This window comes from Sminthopsis crassicaudata, chromosome 2 (genome assembly GCF_048593235.1).
Source record: "Sminthopsis crassicaudata isolate SCR6 chromosome 2, ASM4859323v1, whole genome shotgun sequence".
NCBI lineage: Eukaryota > Metazoa > Chordata > Mammalia > Dasyuromorphia > Dasyuridae > Sminthopsis > Sminthopsis crassicaudata.
In genome coordinates this window covers 332,201,819-332,220,612 of record NC_133618.1, presented here as the reverse complement: position 1 = coordinate 332,220,612, position 18,794 = coordinate 332,201,819, and the positions used below count along the sequence as shown (strand labels likewise).

General features: G+C 33.8%; 1 protein-coding gene across 4 annotated transcripts in view; it reads right to left on the bottom strand.

Moving 5' to 3' along the window:
- FUT8 (fucosyltransferase 8) overlaps window positions 1-18,794 on the bottom strand; it is a 442,206-nt gene that overhangs the window by 164,603 nt on the left and 258,809 nt on the right. The window lies entirely within an intron of this gene.

Sequence of the window (18,794 nt, the reverse complement as noted above, 5' to 3'; positions counted from 1 at the left end):
CCCCTTTCCCCAATGCAGGAGATCAAGGCCACCTCCTCCTCAATATTCTCTCTTCTGCTTTTGTGTCACTATTGATTCTTGATTCTTTTACCAAGTCTAGTAGATCACTAATGGTTCCATATCTTGCTCCCTTAGCAAAGGTTTTGTCCTAGCCTTTCTCTTCTCTCTCTACACACACTCTCTTGGTGATTTCATCACTTCACATATAAATAATTATCATTTCAAGTTGATAACTCCCAGATTTATATGTCCAGCCTTACTGTCTCTCCTAAGCTCTAGCCAGCCCTACATTACCAACTATCTATGAAACATATTGAAGTAGATGTCCTATAGGCATTTTAAACCTTAAAATTTTCAAAAAACAAAAACAAAAAAAAACAAACTCATTAGTTTTCAAGGTGTTGGGGAGGGGGAAGGATGGGGAAACCTGACTTTCTACTGAATTTCCTTATTTTTTCCAATGTCAAACAGACATTGACTCCTCCCTCTCTTACCCAAAATATCTGATCAATTTCCAAACCTTGTCATTTCTACTTCTCACATATTTCTACAGTTATTCTTAGTTCAGGTCTTCATCACTGATTTCCAATCCTGTTTCAACCAAAGTTTCTTCACTCATCATCCTGCTTCTGGTCTCACCCTACAACAATCTATAAATCATGCACAGCAGCATAAGTGATATTCCAAAGGCATGTCTCATTATTTTATCTTCTATTGTAGGGCAACTGAAAAGGTGATGTTTAAAGGCATTTTACCTCACTGACATATTCTATTCCACATTTTTACAAATTCTTTGCCCTGTTATAAATTAAAAAAAAAAAAAAATTCTCAAGAGCTTAGATCAGAAGTGTCAGGCTCACGAAATTACTTGTAAAGACAACTGAAGATAATAATGAGCTGAAAGCTAGATACAACCACTTCCCATGATTTGGGATTCTTAATAATTTTATATGGCCTGAAAAAAAAAAAAAAGGCTTCATAGCTGAAACTTACCCATTAAGTACAGTCAAAAAGCCAAGTTTGTCAATCAAGCACATTCTAATCTAGCTGAGAATTACATAACTGAAAAAAACTGAATGGTTCTTTTCTCAGTCCTTATTCTTCTTGACCTTCCTGTCCTAGAACCTCTTTTCTCTCTCTGTTTGCTTGCTTAGTTTTGAACAACATTCTTCACTGGTTCTCTTCCTATAGATGTCTGACAGTTTTCAATCTCAGTCTCCTTCTTCGGATTGACCCCTGAATATATACAACAAAAGTCTCTTCTGGGCCTTGTTCTCTCTTCTCTCTGTCCTTTCTTATTTGGTGACTCCACCTCAGCTTCCCTGGGTTAGATTATTCTTCTATTTTTTTTAGAGGGGTCACATTTATATATCTAGATCTAGACTCTCCTACACTCTAATCCTCCATCAACAACTGTGTATATTTTAATGACCTAGAAAAAATAACAACAAAGTTCATATAGAAAAACAAAAGGTCAAGGATTTTAAGGGAATTAAAAAAAAAAAAAAAAAGAAATCCAATGAAGGTGGCCTAGCTATAACAGATCTAAAATTATATTATAAAGCAGCGGTCACCAAAACCATTTGGTATTGACTAAGAAATAGACTAGTTGAACAGCGGAATAGGTTAAGTTCAAAGGGCAAAATAATCAATAACTTTAATAATCTAGTGTTTGACAAACCCAAAGACCCCAGCTTTTGAGATAAGAACTCAGTGTTTGACAAAAATTGCTGGGAAAATTGGAAATTAATATGGCAGAAACTAGGTATTGACCCACACTTAATACTGTACACCAAGACCAGGTCAAAATGGGTTCATGATCTAGGCATAAAGAATGAGATTATAAATAAATTAGAGGAACATAGAATAATTTACCTCTCAGATCTGTGGAAGAGGAAGAAATTTATATTCAAAGAAGAACTAGAGATCATTATTGATCACAAAATAGAAAATTTGATTATATCAAATTGAAAAGTTTTTGTACAAAGCTAATGCAGATAAGATTATAAGGGAAACAATAAGCTGAGAAAACATTTTTACAGTCAAAGGTTCTGATAAAGGCCTCATTTTCAAAATATATAGAGAATTGACCTAATTTATAAGAAATCAAGCCATTCTCCAATTGACAAATGGTCAAAGGACAGGAACAGATAATTCTCAGATGAAGAAATTGAAACTATTTCTAGCCATATGAAAAGATGCTCCAGTCATTATTAATCAGAGAAATGCAAATTAAAACAACTCTGAGATACCACTACACACCTGTCAGATTGGCTAGATTGACAGGGAAAGATAATGCAGAATGTTGGAGGGGATGTGGGAAAACAGGGACGCTGATACATTGTTGGTAGAACTGTGAATACATCCAGCCATTCTGGAGAGCAATTTGGAACTATGCTCAAAAAGTTATCAAACTGTGCTGGGCTTATATCCCAAAGAGATCTTAAAGAAGGGCAAGGGACCTGTATATACAAGAATGTTTGTGGCAGCCCTCTTTGTAGTGGCCAGAAACTGGAAACTACGTGGATGCCCATCAGTTGGAGATTGGCTGAATAAATTGTGGTACACGAATATTATGGAATATTATTGTTCTGTAAGAAACAACCAACAGGATGATTTCAGAAAGGCCTGGAGAGATTTACATGAACTGCTGCTGAGTGAAATGAGCAGGACCAAGAGATCATTATATATTTCAACAATACTACTATATGATGATCTATTCTGATGGACGTGGCCCTCTTCAACAATGAGATGAACCAAATCATTCCAATTGACCAGTAATGAATTGAACCAGCTACACCCAGGGAAAGAACTCTGGGAGATGACTATGAACTACTACATAGAATTCCCAATCCCTCTATTTTTGTCTACCTGTATTTTTTATTTCCTTCACAGGCTAATTGTACACTATTTCAAAGTCTGATTCTTTTTGTACAGCAAAACAACTGTTTGGACACATATACATATATTGTATTTAATTTATAATTTAACATGTATTGGTCAACCTGCCATCTGGGGGAGGGGGTGGGGAGAAGGAGGGGAAAAATTGGAACAAAAGGTTTGGCAATTGTCAATGCTGTAAAATTACCCATGCATATATCTGGTAAATAAAAAGCAATAATAAAAAAAAAAATTTTAAAAACAATTGTCTATTGGATATCTTGAAGTGAGTATTCTAGAGGAATTTCCAACTCAACTTATCCCCATGAGAACACATCATTAACTATAAAACATGCCTCATATCTGCAGTCTGGTTCTCTCACAATCCACCTACAGGAAACAGAGGAATGCCTTCATTAAACAAGAATTAGCAGAGTACAGAATCAATTCTTCAGCAATTCTGCTGAGTTGGTCGAGAAATTATTGCTCTCTCTGACTCTGATGCACCTCATCTTGCCATCAATGTGTCCTACATGCAGCTGGAAGATTTTGAAATCTTTAAATTAGGACTTGGTGAGGATTGGGCTTCAGCCTGGGCTATCTAAATTGAAAGGTATATGATCAACCAAATGGAAAAGATTTGGTTGACACATAATTTTTATCCTATTGAATGAACATTCATGTCTCCATCTTCTCTAAATTAAATCATTTCATTTATATTTGACATATCTTTTTTTGAAGACTGATCTTCATCTAACTGTTTCCTATTAGCTGGCTCTAGTATGAGAGTTTCAGATACAAAAATCTCACGTTTATCTATCTCTAATAACTGGCATCAGAGTTTTGCACCAACAATAATGGGCTCTCATTTTGCAGAGGGGAGAGGAGGAGGTACCTTTCCAGTTTTGGCTATTAACTTTGGCTGCCTGAAATTTTTATAGCATATTTCACTGGCTATGGTTGTCTGTCATATCTATTGCTGGTATTAAGAAAGTAGATGTAGGAGTTGCTTAGCAAAAGTGTGTCTACTAATCTAGGCCCCCATTCTTGAAAGAATGTAAAATAAATATTTCCTGCTAAATGATGAGTATCAGTAGAATTCTTGGTAAGATATCTTGTTTCTTACAATGAGAAGTGGAAACTATTTTGGAGATCGATTCTATTTGTGTCATTTTCAACCCCTGCAAACATTGGATATTTCTGTTGGTTTTTTTCCCCAGTTTATTTTTGGAAGATCTAAGACAATCCTATAAAGAGTGGCCTTGTATAGCTATGTTCAATGGTGCCCTCCAAAGACAAACTGCATTATTTTTATGCACAGGCACTATCATTCTAGGATCTATGGAAAACCAGGATTTTTATACTCAGGAAGACCAGAAATAATCTTGTGTGCTGGATTAAAAAGAACACTATAAAAAAAGTAAAGTGGGGTTAAGGGGAGAGTCAGTAAGTTTCAACAGCCTAAAATTGGAGAGAAGGGGGTGGAGAGAAAGAGTTAACTTTCAGTGACAAAGGACAGAAAAAAGCCCAAATAATTAATTTTGTGGTGCCTGAGCCAAAATTGGAGTGGATCCCAGAAAAATTTAACTATTAGGGTTGTCTTTGTGATTGTACAGATAATTCAATATTGGCAAGAGTGCTTGGTTTTTTCATCTCTGATTAGGCTTAAATGAGAAAAGAGACAATTCAGAATCAATTTGAGTCTCTGCCCTTTTCTTTATCTGGTCAATCAGGAGTCAGGAAGAAAAGTCATAAAAATTGTTAAGAGGTAAAAATCCTCTTTTCCTATTCAAGATTTGATGATTGTATAGAAAAAGAAAATACAAGAATCAAATCAAATATTATCTTTGAAAAAGGAACTTAAAACTTCTACTGGATTTTGTGTTTCATGGGGAATTTCATAGTAAAGTTTCCCTGAATTTACTATGGATTATTAAAATGGAATTTAAGAAATTGAAATATACTTGCAACTAGCTTATTTCTACTTTTCTCTTTTGAAGATAATGAGATAGAAGAGTTTCCTCAAACCCTTTAATGACTTTATTTACAATGTCCTATTTAAGAAAGATATATTCTGGAGGTTAAATCTAGAAAAGTGCTTTACTGCTTTTCTTAGCTGTATGTAAGTTCATCTATCATTACTGCAAGTAAGGATTATTTCATTCTTTGTATTTGTGTCTCTTGTCCCTAGGACACAGCAGGTATTTAATAAATATTGCTGATTTACTATTAATCAGAGAAATATAAATTAAAATAATTCTGAACTAACACTACACACATCTCAGATTGGCTAAGATGACAGGTAAAGATAAGGATAAATATTGGAGGGAATGTGGGAAAACTGGGACACTAATACATTGTTGGTTAAATTATGAACTGATTCTGCACAGCAATTTGGAATGATGTCAAAAGGGCTATCAAACTGTGCATATCCACTGATCCAACTGGGTCTGTATCCCAAAGAGATCATAAAAAAAGGAAAGGGAATCCATATATATGCAAAAATGTTTGTGGCAGTCCTTTTTGTAGTGGCAAAAAACTGGAAACTGAGTGGATGCCCATCAGTTAGAGAATGGCTGAATAAGTTGTGGTATATGAATGTTATGGAAAATTGTTATTCTGTAAGAAACAACCAGCAGAATGATTTCAGAGAGTCCTGGAGAGACTTACATGAACTGATGCTAAGTGAAATGAGCAGAACCAGGAGATCATTGTTCACAGCAAAAAGAAAATTATGTGATTATCAACTCATGGCTCTTTTCAATATGAGGTGATTCAGGCCAATTCCAATAGACTGCTGACAGAGAGAGACATCTGCATCCAGAAAGAAGACTATAGGGACTGAATGTGGATCACAACATAGTATTTTCACCTTTTTATTATTGTTTGCTTGCTTTTTTTCTTTATTTTTTCTTTTGTTGATCTGATTCTTCTTGTGAAGCATGATAAATGTGGAAATATGTACAGAAGAATTGCACATGTTTAATATATATTGGATTGCTTGTTGTCTAGAGGAAGGGAGAAGAGAGGAGAAAAATTTGGAATACAAGGTTTTATAAGGGTCGATATTGAAAACTATCTTTGCATATATTTTGAAAACAAGAGTTATTATTAAAAATAAACACTGCTGATTTAATATTTAAATGCAAGCAAGAAGAAATTAAATTAATCTCTTCCATATCATAGATTTTTGCTCCTTAATTTTCCCTTCCAAAATAAAGACTAAGTTCTTTTAACCCTCAGAAAACAGCTCTAAGGGAAGAAGATATCTTGGGAAAAGCAAGGTTTCATATACTAAGGAATATTTTTTTAAAACTAAAAAGAATATTTAGGAAAGAATTCTATGTGGAATTTTTTAATCAAAGTATTTTTTATTATAGCTTTTTATTTACAAGATATATGCATGGGTAATTTTTCAGCATTGACAGTTGCACAACCTTTTGTTTCAACTTTTCCCTTCCTTCCCTCTACCTCCTCCTCCAGATGGCAGGTAGACCAATACATATTAAATATTTTAAAGTATATGTTAAATACAATATATGTTTACAAGGCCATACAGTTATTTTGCTGCACAAGAAGAATCAGACTTTGAAATAGTGTACCATTACCTGTGAAGGAAATCAAAAATGCAGGTGGACAAAAATAGAGAGATTGGGAATTCTATGTAGTGGTTCACACTCATTTCCCTGAGTTCTTTCGCTAAGTGTAGCTGGTTCAATTCATTACTGGTCAATTGGAACTGATTTGTTTCATCTCATTGTTGAAGAGGTATGCAGAATTTTTAAAGTCAATAAAACTTCATGTTTTCGTGGGCAAAGTTTCACTTGCACATATGAGGCACTTCAACAAAAAAATTTTTTGTTTAATTCAATTTTTTAGGAAACCACAGGAAAATATATATATGGGGTCATTATAATTGTTTAAGTAACTAGGGAATTCAATACAAAGAAGGAAACTGTTTAAAAATCTAGGCTTCAATTCAAAATTAAAAAAACGCACATGAAATATATTGCAAAAACATAAATTACTTATGAAGCTAAAGGAAAATAAACATAGCCAAGCAAATTGATATATGAAGAAAACAGATAATTATTAATGCAATATATATATATATATATATATATATAGTATGTTACTATATAAGGCAAACAAGGAAAATGAGAAATTAAAACAAAATATAAAAAAGAAGAGGAAATGTGAAGAAATGCAAAGTAAAATGCTACAGATATGCAAAGAAAAAATGCAATTAAGTTGCTACAAAGCAGGCTAGACTTGCAAGACACTGACAAATCAGCTTCAGAGATTCAAGAAATGCAAATCAGCAGATCAAATGAAAAAAGGAATTAAAAGGAAGTTTGAATTACAATGATAACTTGATGCTCAATTAAAAGCTCAATTATGATCTGTACAGAGGTGTCAGAGATGTATGAATAAAAAGTAAAAAAAAAAAAAAAAAAAAATTAAGTACCATTATGGGCAGTAGGTTCTGCTAAACATTCTAAATAAAAAAATAGCTTCAATTGTTAGTTACTAAACTATAGAAAGAAAAAATATATAACTTTATAATAATATATATAATAATATAATAATAACTTGGACTCTATCACCATCACCACCAATATTGTAATGCGTTCAATCCTTCTAAAGTGGATTTGGACCTCATAAAGTAAAATGGCATCAACTATATCAGATTCCAACAGTTATCAATGTGTACCAAGAATTCCTTCCAAAAGATCTTTTAAATAATTGAGTCATCTGCTAGTAATAAAGGCTTGCTAACCTAGAGCAAATAAGATGCATAATAATCCCACTCTGCTCTTTGATAAAAGCCCTCTGATCAATGAGCAAAAACCCACTGTAGCTCAAAGTACCAAAATGGGCATGACTCTTGCTTCTGTTCACAGAACTTCATCAACTTCCCTCCCAGTTGCAGATCATCCTCACACCCATGAAACAGAAACCTGGATTTTCTGCTTCTTTTTTCATGCTGCTTCCCACATTAGATTGTAAGCTCCTTAAAGGCAGAAACTTTTTTGCTTTTCTTTGTGTCACCAAAATTCATCAAAGAGGCCCACAGAAGGTGCTTAATAAGGTTTATTGGCTGACTGACTTATCCAGTCATGCTTTCTTGGACCAATATTTTAACCACATATTACCCTGAGACAGCACAAATCAGTTTTGGGAACTTAGACTGCTAACACTTTTTTTACCTTGATTCATCAAATGCCCAGAGACCCAAACTTGATTACAATATAATCATGAGCCTTATCCTCTTCATATCATGGGCTAATGGTTTATGTGCTAGCTAGCAAAAACATCCCTGCACTATCACAGGACAAGGAACACTGTACCTACATCATGCATATTCTCACAAATTTAGTATTATCAGTTTTAAAGGCAGTTTAATAGATTAGGTAGAGACACCAAACAAAAGACCTGTTAAGTTGATTAGGTAATAGAGTAGGCATTCGGTAGCTTGAAGAATAGGAAAAATTTACTCATCTCTAATCTATATCATATAAATAAAATATATGACCATTTCAATTTAGTTTTAGTTCACATTTTCTTTATTTTTCTAAAAATCCTTTTCATCATTCTAATGACACTTACATTCTTACGATAACAATGAAACATGTATCTATAAGTGCTTTTCAGTTTTTCTTTACAATCAATCTCATTTCCCCAAAAATTTCCATAGTAAATGCAATCTCTCCAATACCTCCCTCAAATCAACGATCATTTTATTATTTTCACAGTCACCTACATATTCTTTAACTTTTATAAAGATAACTCAATCACAACTGAGGATAGCCTCCTGGATTTTCAAGAGGGGTGATGGGAATGGAATCAATATTCTAGGCTTTTTTATTTTACTATAATTTTTAGTAAGCCTGACAGCACTGCAAAGGACAAGAAGAAAATTAGACTTTTATAACTAAAGCTTACTTAGCATAGTGCCTAGTGCATAGTAGATACTTAACAAGCATTCTGACAGTCAATGGATTGACTGAATACAAATTTCTTTTTCCCGCAAGTAACTTCACTAATACTAAACAATGTGTTATGTGCTACCAGAATGTTCTAGTAATACTTTACTTTGCAGTTTTCTCATTTATCCTAGTTGTCCCTTGTGCTACTTTAATTTATAGTACTTCAGGACACTGATACATTGTTGATGGAACTGTGAACAGTTCCAGCCATTCTGGAGAGCAATTTGGAACTATGCTCAAAAAGTTATCAAATTGTGCATACCCTTTCACCCAGCAGTGTTACTACTGAGTTTGTATCCCAAAGAGATCTTAAAGGAGATAAAGGGACCCACATGTGCAAAAATATTTGTCGCAGCCCTTTTTGTAGTGGCAAGAAACTGGAAACTAAATAGATGTCCTTCAATTAGAGAATGGCTGAATAAGTTATGGTGTATGAATGCTATGGAATATTATTGTTCTGTAAGAAATGACCAGCAGGATGATTTCAGAGAGGCCTGAAGAGACTTACAGGAATTGATACCAAGTAAAATGAGCAGAACTAGGAGATCATTATATACAGCAACAACAAGATTATACGATGTTCAATTCTGATGGATATGGCTCTCTTCAACACTGAGATGATTTAAACCAGTTCCACTTACGCAATGATGAAAAGAACCATCTACACCCAGAGAGAGAACCATGGGAACAGAAGGTGGAACACAATACAGCATTCTCATTCTCTCTGTTGTTATTTGCTTGCATTTTTTTTCTGTTTTTCTTTTTCTTTCTTCTTGATCTGATTTTTCTTGTGCAACCAGATAACTGTATAAATATGTATACATATATTGGATCTAACATCGTATTTCAACATATTTAACATGTATTGGACTACCTGCCAGCTAGGGGAGGGGGTGGGGAGAATGTGGAACAAAAAGTTATGCAAGGGTCAATGTTGGAAAAATTACCCATGCATATGGCTTTGTGAATAAAAAATTTTAATAATAAAAAATAAAAATAAAAAAAATTTTTAAAAAGAACCATAATTTTCATTTCAAATGCTTCCCACTGGTACGTGGATGACTAGTAAGGAAGGCTCTTTGCCAGCATCATCTGAAAACTAAATCTGACCATTTTCTTTAAAAAAAAAAAAAGCTTTTTATTTTCAAAAAACATGCAAAGATAGTTTTCAACATCTACTTTTGCAAAATCTTGTGTTCCAATTTTTCCCCTCCTTTTTCCCCATCCCTCCCCAATATGTGCTAAACATGTGCAATCATGATGCACGCGAAAAATCAGATCAAAAAGGGAAAAAATTGAGAAAGAAATAGCAAGCAAGAAAACAAAACAAAAAAGTGAAAATATTATATTGTGATCCATATTCAGTCCCCACAATGTTCTTTCTGTATGCAGATGGTTATCTCCATCACAAGTCTATTAGAAACGGCTTAAATCACCTTACTGATGAAAAGAGCCACATCCATCAAAGTTTGATCCTATCTTTTTTTAATAGAAAGCATCACATATCTTTATAAAAGAATAACAAAACTATTGACTTTTCTAAATAGAAAACAATTACATGTTCATATATTTTATTAAAATCACTTAAATCTTCATGTCACACACAAAAAAAATCATACAAGTTTATAATGAAAAATTTTGGTTAATGAGGGAAAAGTATATGTCAAAAAAAAGGCATAAAAAAGGAATTTATTATTAATGTGGGAGTTTAAAAGGCTGCATGAAAGTACCCAAAACATATGTACTGTTTTTGTTGTTTCTAAGTCTCTGACTCAGTTCCTTTCTCATAGTTTATTCACAAAAATACACAAAATAAATCTAGGCATGGTGACAGTGGAGAGGATTTGATTTCCACAGATAAAAATGTTTTCTACTTAGAATGTGCCACCAATAAAATAATACTGGGAAAAAAAAATAAAAATAAAAAAAGACAGTTCTACCTAGGCTTAATTTTCACTTAAAATAAATAGACCTTAATATGGCTTTTTGGAAAAGAAATTAAGTCCAAAATATCTTATTTATTAGTTAAAATATAAGGGAGACATTGAGCTATTTATTATGTAGCCCCACTGAAAAAACTTAGTTTACTTCATGGAATCTTATTCCAATGATAATAAAATATCATCTGTACTCAATAAGTATAAAATTTTTAATATAAGCCATGTAAACATAAAGATTGAAAGCAATCTCCCTGATATAATTAGAAGAACTAGAAAGATAAAGAGATTATTATTTTAAGAAATTAAAGTTAAGGAGGGAAACTGGTGATATGTCTGTAGCACTACTAATTATATACACTAATACAGCACTCAGAATAAATTTGAAAGGAAAAACCATGAACCCATAAATCATAAGGGGTTCCAGAGGATAACCTCTGCTCTTTATTGAAAAGGAAACAATGTCCCTGAGTTCCGAAGGTATTTGATATATATTTCAACAACAAACATCAGCTGAATAAAACATCTGACCAAAATCTTTATTCAGTTTAGAAACTGCCCTTCTGACACCAAAGCATAAGCACTAATGTTCTAGGGAATTCAGGAACAGATATAGAGACCTTGGGAGAATGTAAAAAATAATAAATTACTTATTTTCTGCCAGAGAACGAAAAACTGTGACTTCTAGGATCAAATAAGATAATTGTACAAATCTCCAAGAGAAATGTAGATCTTGTCTCACAACATTGTTTTAACAACTAATCAAAAATAGGTTCACATGAATTATGTGATTAGAAAGGTGGAGGAGGGGCTGTTTGCAAATGTGTCTAACTTCAAAACCTAAAAAGTTTTCTAAAAAGGAGAGTGGGGGAAGTGAAGAAATATACAACTAAAGTTGAATCTATAAGGTATGAAAGAAAAATCTGACAAAGTAAAAACCTCATGAAATAATATCCAACAACTGTAATACCTACCTAAAGTTCAGTCTCCAGCCTCAAGCTATCAGAGCCAAATGAAGATATAGGTTTGTGCTTTAGACCTACTTGTGAAGTAGATCCTGTCAAGTCCCCTCAGAAATTACCATCACTGAATCTTACTTTGTTCCACAAGAAGGGAAATCTCTGATTCAAGCCCACCACCCTTCCAGACAAAATCAAACTCTCAGTTGCCTCTTGGGCAGGGCATTCCTTCAACCAAGCCCACTTCAATACTCCCCTCTCGTAAGCCACCAGAAAGATTCTGAAATGTTTTAATGAAGTTTTCCCCTCAACCTGCCTCTCTAGTCAACCACTATTTTATTTAAACTTGCTCCCTATTATATCCCCTAATATATATTGTATATTATATATTATACATATCCCCTTCCCAGTTATTCTGAACCCTTAGTTGCCAGTGTACAAACTCCATTCCCCATCCATCCTTCATTTACTCCTATTCCCTTACCATTTCCACCACTCAGGTCAGACTCAGCTATCCCCTTAAACACTGTGCTTATGGATAATAAATAAATAAGAACAAAACAAAAACTTTCCTTTATCCTAAACTTTTTCCTTTGATATTTCTATCTCCTGGCACTGAGACCCGGCATCCTCCTAAAGACAATGCCTCCTCTCTATTACCATTTCTGGTGGCCAGGTGGAAGAGTGGATAGTGTGCCAGCCTTAGAGTCAGGAAGACTCATCTTCCTGAGTTCAAATCTGGCCTCAGACACATAATAGCTATGTGAACTTGGACAGGTCACTTACTCCTGTTTGCCTCAATTTTCTCATCTGCAAAATAAGCTAGAAAAGAAAATGGCAAATCACTTTGCCAAAACAAACAAACAAACAAACAAACAAACCAAACCAAAACCAAATGGGGCCACAAAGACTCAAACTCTCCACAGAAGAGGCTCCTACATTCCTTGTGCCCAATTCACTGGGAGGTGAGTAGAAGTCTCCTTGCTCATCTCGTTTCACTGTCATCTCATTTCTTTCTATCTCTATCACTTGGCATCAATAAACAGCCCCAAAATTCTCTTTTCTATCACTACCACACCGAGGAGTCTTCTTCTAACTTTCCATATCTTGTCCTTTTAGAAAACCAATTCAATTCTCCATTTTTCTCTAATCTAGAATGCTTTAATCCTTATCAATTACCAATAACTCCTTGCCAAATTCCATTCCTAAATTACTCTTCTCATTCATCTCCTTAACTCCCATTCTCAAATACTGCAAATACTACAGAAACAGAACCTATGAAAATAATGTAACAATGCCAATATCAACTACAAATTTGTTATCTGACATCCTATTCTTTCCTAATCAATTCATTATCCAACTGCACACAGCAGCTGTTTCAAAGTCTCTCATCTCAAAACTTCCAAAGATACACACATACAACCTCTCTGCTAAGATTTCTGTTTCTTATTACTCCAAAATCCTAAGATCATTTGTGGAATGCTCCTTATTCTTCACTTCTCAGTTCATTCTTTCCTACCCACTAGTTCTTTTTCACCTGTCATAAAAAGGCAGCCCTTCTCTTTGCCAAGGCTGACTAATCAACAGGCAGCCTTGATCCCATCCTCTTCCATCTATTACAGCAAATAGCCTCCTTCCCCTCTGCCCACAAATATGCCTAAATCTCATTTTTTAAAAAGTTCCACTTGATTCAATAATCTTGCTAGCTACTACTGTCTCTTCTCTCTTCTCCTCCTAAGCTAAAATCTTTTAGCAAGACACTGACATTAGGTGACCCCATTTATTTTCCTGTCACTCTCCTATAAAGTTCTAAGATTTTTGAACTAATCATTAACTGAAACTGCTCCCTCCAAAGTTGCCAATGATCTCTTAACTGTAGATGTTCTCTTAACTAGTGGCTTTTTCTCATCCTTCTTGAACTCTCTAAAAGTATCTGATGCTATTGATTACTCTCTCCTCCTAGACATTGACATCACTCTCTGTTTACTTAAAACTGCTTCCCACATTTCTCTTCCTTCCTGACAATTCATCAGCTCCTCTTGCTAGTTATTCATCATAAGTACTTACCACCAATACTTTCCAATGCTTCATATGAGATCTAGACAAGAGTAATATTTAGGAGATTTTTCTCAAAACAAATAAGAGGCAACATTTGGAAACAGACTCCTAAGATTTGAACTGTCTACAAGAATCGCAAATCCTTGGGAAGATTGTGAATCACAAATAACAGCATATAACAGCATAAATATAGAATACTTTATACATTTGATCTAAATTTTTAAAAATATCAAGATCAAAGCAAATGATTCAATATTGAATGAAGATGTAATAATGAAATTAGTGAACAAATCATAAAGCAGTTAATATTACGTGAAAAGGAAAGACTGGATAAAACATCACATTTCTTTGTATATTGGAAAAGACTCCAAAAAAAAAACCTGTCTGAAAGTTTAAATTATACAAAAAAAGAAAACTAGTGAACTTAGTGTTCAGTTTTTAAAATAACAAACTAAAAACAAAAATAGAGATCTTTTAAATCAGTGAAAAAAAAGAAAAAAAAAAAAGACTGGGGGAAAAAACTAAAATTTGCTTCTTTGAAAAAATTAATAAAAATCAAAAAAAGTCTGTAATAGGATTTAAAAAGAAAACTCAATTCTCAAAAATAAAAAGATGACAATACAAGAAGAGAAATAAAAGGACTTTTCAGAATCCATGATACTCAAGTATATGGCAGAAAATTTTTTTAAATTTCTAAAGGTAAAATTATATAGTTGACTCAGTGGATAGAGTGCTAAATGGGAAATAAGGAAGACCTACTTCTCAGGTATTTATTAATTATGTGACTCATAGCAAATAACTTACCATCTATCTGCCTCAATTTACTTATTTGTAAAATGGGACCAACTGATAGCATTTATTTCCCATGGTTGTTGCAAGGACAAAATAAAATAATGCTTTACAAATACAAAAGCACAATATAAATGTTAATTACTGTTGTTATTGTTATAATATCCAAATTAAAGAGAATATGAGTGAATACTTCCAGGGGCAGAGCCAAGATGGTGGAGACGACACATGATTCTTTCTGACCTTTACAACCCTCACAACAATTATGAAATCCAGCCTCTGAATTAGCTCTTGACGGGCAGAACCCAAAAATATCGGGAGTACAACAAATTATGAGCACAAGATAATTTCAAACATCGCCAAAAAAGGTCTGTTTCAATTGGAAATGGAAGGGAGACAGCCAGGGCAACCAGTACAAATGCCAGTGTAGGCAGCTCAGAGTCCCAGGGTAGAGAATTTATGGGAGGCAACAGACGAGAAAATATTTGTTTCAATCAGAAGCGGGAGAGAAGCAAGCAGCAAAACACAAACAGTTGATCACAAATGCCAGCACAGACAGACCAGAGTCCTGGAGCAGTGCAGTGTCAGGGTGCTTGAGCAGACTGTGACTACAACCACCAGAGCAGACAGCACAGAGTCCCAAGGCATTGCTAAGGACTTTATGTGGCAGAGCCAGCACCATAAGTGAAATCAGCACTGACCCAGTGCAGCTACGGTTGCCTGGAAAACCTCTCCCACCCTAAAGGCAGACCTTAACTTAAATAAAACTAAGAGTTGGTTTTAAGAAAAAAATCAACAAAATAACCTTTAGTTAATTTGATTAGAAAAAGGAAAGAGGAAAATCAAATTGTTAGTATCAAAAATGAAAAGGGAGAACTATCCACCAATGAAGAGGAAACTAGAGCAATTATCAGGAGTTACTTTACCCAACTTTATGCCAATAAATTTGACAACCTAAGTGAAATGGAGAAATACCTACAAAAATATAGATTGCCCAGATTAACAGAAGAGGAAATAAATTACTTAAATAGTCTCATTTAAAAAAAAAAAAAAAAATAGAACAAGCTATTAATCAACTACCTAAGAAAAAATCCCCAGGCCAAGATGCATTTACATGTGAATTCTATCAAACATTTAAAGAACAATTAACTCCAATACTATATAAACTATTTGAAAAAATAGGGAATGAAGGACTCCTACCAAACTCCTTTTATGACACAGACATGATACTGATACTTAAACCAGGTAGGACAAAAACAGAGAAAGAAAATTATAGACCAATCTCCCTAATGAATATTGAAGCAAAAATCTTAAACATAATATTAGTAAAGAGATTACAGATAATCATTTCCAGGATAATACCCCACAACCAAGTAGGATTTATACCAGGAATGCAGGGCTGGTTCAATATTAGGAAAACTATTAACATAATTGACTATATCAATAACCAAATTAACAAAAACCATATGATTATCTCAATAGATGCAGAAAAAGATAAAATCCAACACCCATTCCTATTAAATACACTAGAGAGTATAGGAATAAATTGACTTTTTCTTAAAATAGTCAGTAGCATCTATTTAAAATGATCATCAAGCATCATATGTAATGGGGATAAACTAGAACCTTTCCCAATAAGATCAGGAGTGAAACAAGGTTGCCCACTGTCACCATTGCTATTCAATATTGTATTAGAAATGCTAGCCTTAGAAATAAGAGAAGGAAAAAGAGATTAAAAGAATTAGAATAGGTAATGAGGAAACCAAATTATCATTCTTTACAGATGATATGATGGTATACTTAGAAAACCCCAATGGAATCAACTAAAAAGCTATTAGAAATAATCCACAACTTCAGCAAAGTTGCAGGATACAAAATAAATTCACATAAATCATCAGCATTTTTATTATACATCACAAACAAAATCCAATAGCAAGAGATACAAAAAGAAATTTCATTTAAAATAACTGTTGATAATATAAAATATTTGGGAATTTATCTGCCAAAAGAAAGTCAGGAACTATATAAGCAAAACTACAAAACACTTTCCACACAAATAAAGTCAGCTCTAAGCAATTGGAAAAATATAAAGTTCTCCTGGATAGGTTGGGCAAATATAATAAAGATGACAATACTCCCTAAAATACTCTTATCTATTTAGTGCTATACCAATCAAACTCTCAAAACACTATTTTACTGAACTAGAAAAAATAACAACAAAATTCATCTGGAAGAACAAAAGGTCAAGAATTTCAAAGGAATTAATGAAGATAAAAGCAAATGAAGGTGGCTTAGCTGCACCAGATATAAAACCATATTATAAAGTAGCAGTCATCAAAACCATTTAGTACTGGCTAAGAAATAGACTATTTAATCAGTGGAATAGGTTAGGTTCACAGAACAAAATAGCCGATGACTAGCAATCTAATATTTGACGAACCAAAAAGCCCCACTTTTTGGAATAAGAATTCACTATTTGACAAAAAATGCTGGGAAAATTGGAAAATAGTATGGCAGAAAGTAGGCATAGACCCAAACGTAACACCATATGCCAAGATAAGATTGAAATGGGTTCATGATTTAGACATAAAGAATGATACTATAAACAAATTAGAAGAACATAGGATAGTTTACCTCTCAGACTTATGGAGGAGAAAGGAATTTATGACCAAAGAAGAACTAGAGATTATTGATCATAAAATAGATAATTTTGATTATATTAAGTTAAAAAGGTTTTGTACAAACAAAACTAATGCAAACAAGATTGGAAGGGAAGCAATAAACTGAGAAAACATTTTTCATCCAAAGGATCTGATAAAGGCCTCATTTCTAAAATATATAGAGAACTGACTCAAATTTATAATAGTTCAAGCCATTCTCCAATTGATAAATGGTCAAAGGATATAAACAATTTTCAGATAAAGAAATTGAAACTATTTGTAGCCACATGAAAAGGTGCTCCAAATCACTATAGATCAGAGAAATGCAAATTAAGACAACTCTGAGATATCAGTACACCCCTGTCAGGTTGGCTAAGATGACAGGAAAAGATAATGACGCATATGAAAGGACACTAATACATTGTCAGTGGAACTGTGAATGGGTCCAACCATTCTGGAAAGCAGTTTGGAACTATTCCCAAAAAGTTATTAAACTGTGCATACCCTTTGATCCAGCAATGTTTCTATTGGAATTATATCCCAAAGAGATCTTAAAAGAGGGAAATGAACCCACATGTACAAAAAATGTTTGTGGCAGCCCTTTTTTAGTGGCTAGAAATTGGAAACTGAATGGATGCTCATCAATTGAAGAATGGCTAAATAAATTGTGGTATGTGAATGCTATTGTTTAATAAGAAATGACCAGCAGGATGATTTCAGAGAGGCCTGGAGAGACTTACATGAACTGATGCTGAGTAAAATGAGCAGAACCAGGAGATCATTATATACAACAACAAGATTATATGATGTTCAATTTTGATGGATATGGCTCTCTTCAACATTGAGATAATTTGGACCAGTTCCACTTGTGCAGTGATGAATAGAACCATTTACACCCAGAGAGAGAATCATGGGGACAGAGGGTAGAACACAGCATAGCATTCTCACTCTCTCTGTTATTATTTATTTGCATTTTGTTTCTTTTTTCTCAGTTTTTCTTTTTCTTCCTTCTTAATCTGATTTTTCTTGAACAACCAGATGGCTGTGTGAATATGTATACACATATTGGATCTGTCATGTATTTCAGCATATTTAGCATGTATTGGACTGCCTGTGGGGTGGGGGGAAAATTTACAGGAGGGGGTTATGTTTGGAAAAATGTTATGTATGGGAAAATTACCCATGTGCATGCTTTGTGAATAAAAAGTTTTAATTAAAAAGAGAGAGAACATGAACAAGAGAGCTTAAATAAACCAATTTAAAAAAATTTGGAATAAATCATAAAAGAAACATTGACTGAAAATAACCATGGCTTAGACATGTGGAAAATTCACCTAACTCCCCAAACTTACAATTTTTGCCTTGATATTATTCCTTTCTCTTCACTTGGGAGAAGAGCTTCAACACCAGACATTCAGAAACTTTACTAGAGGAATTAATCCACTCTACTTTGAAATTCCACCCCAGGACTGAACTGTCTTAAGTGTGGAATAAATGAATGCAAATTCACCCACCCCATTA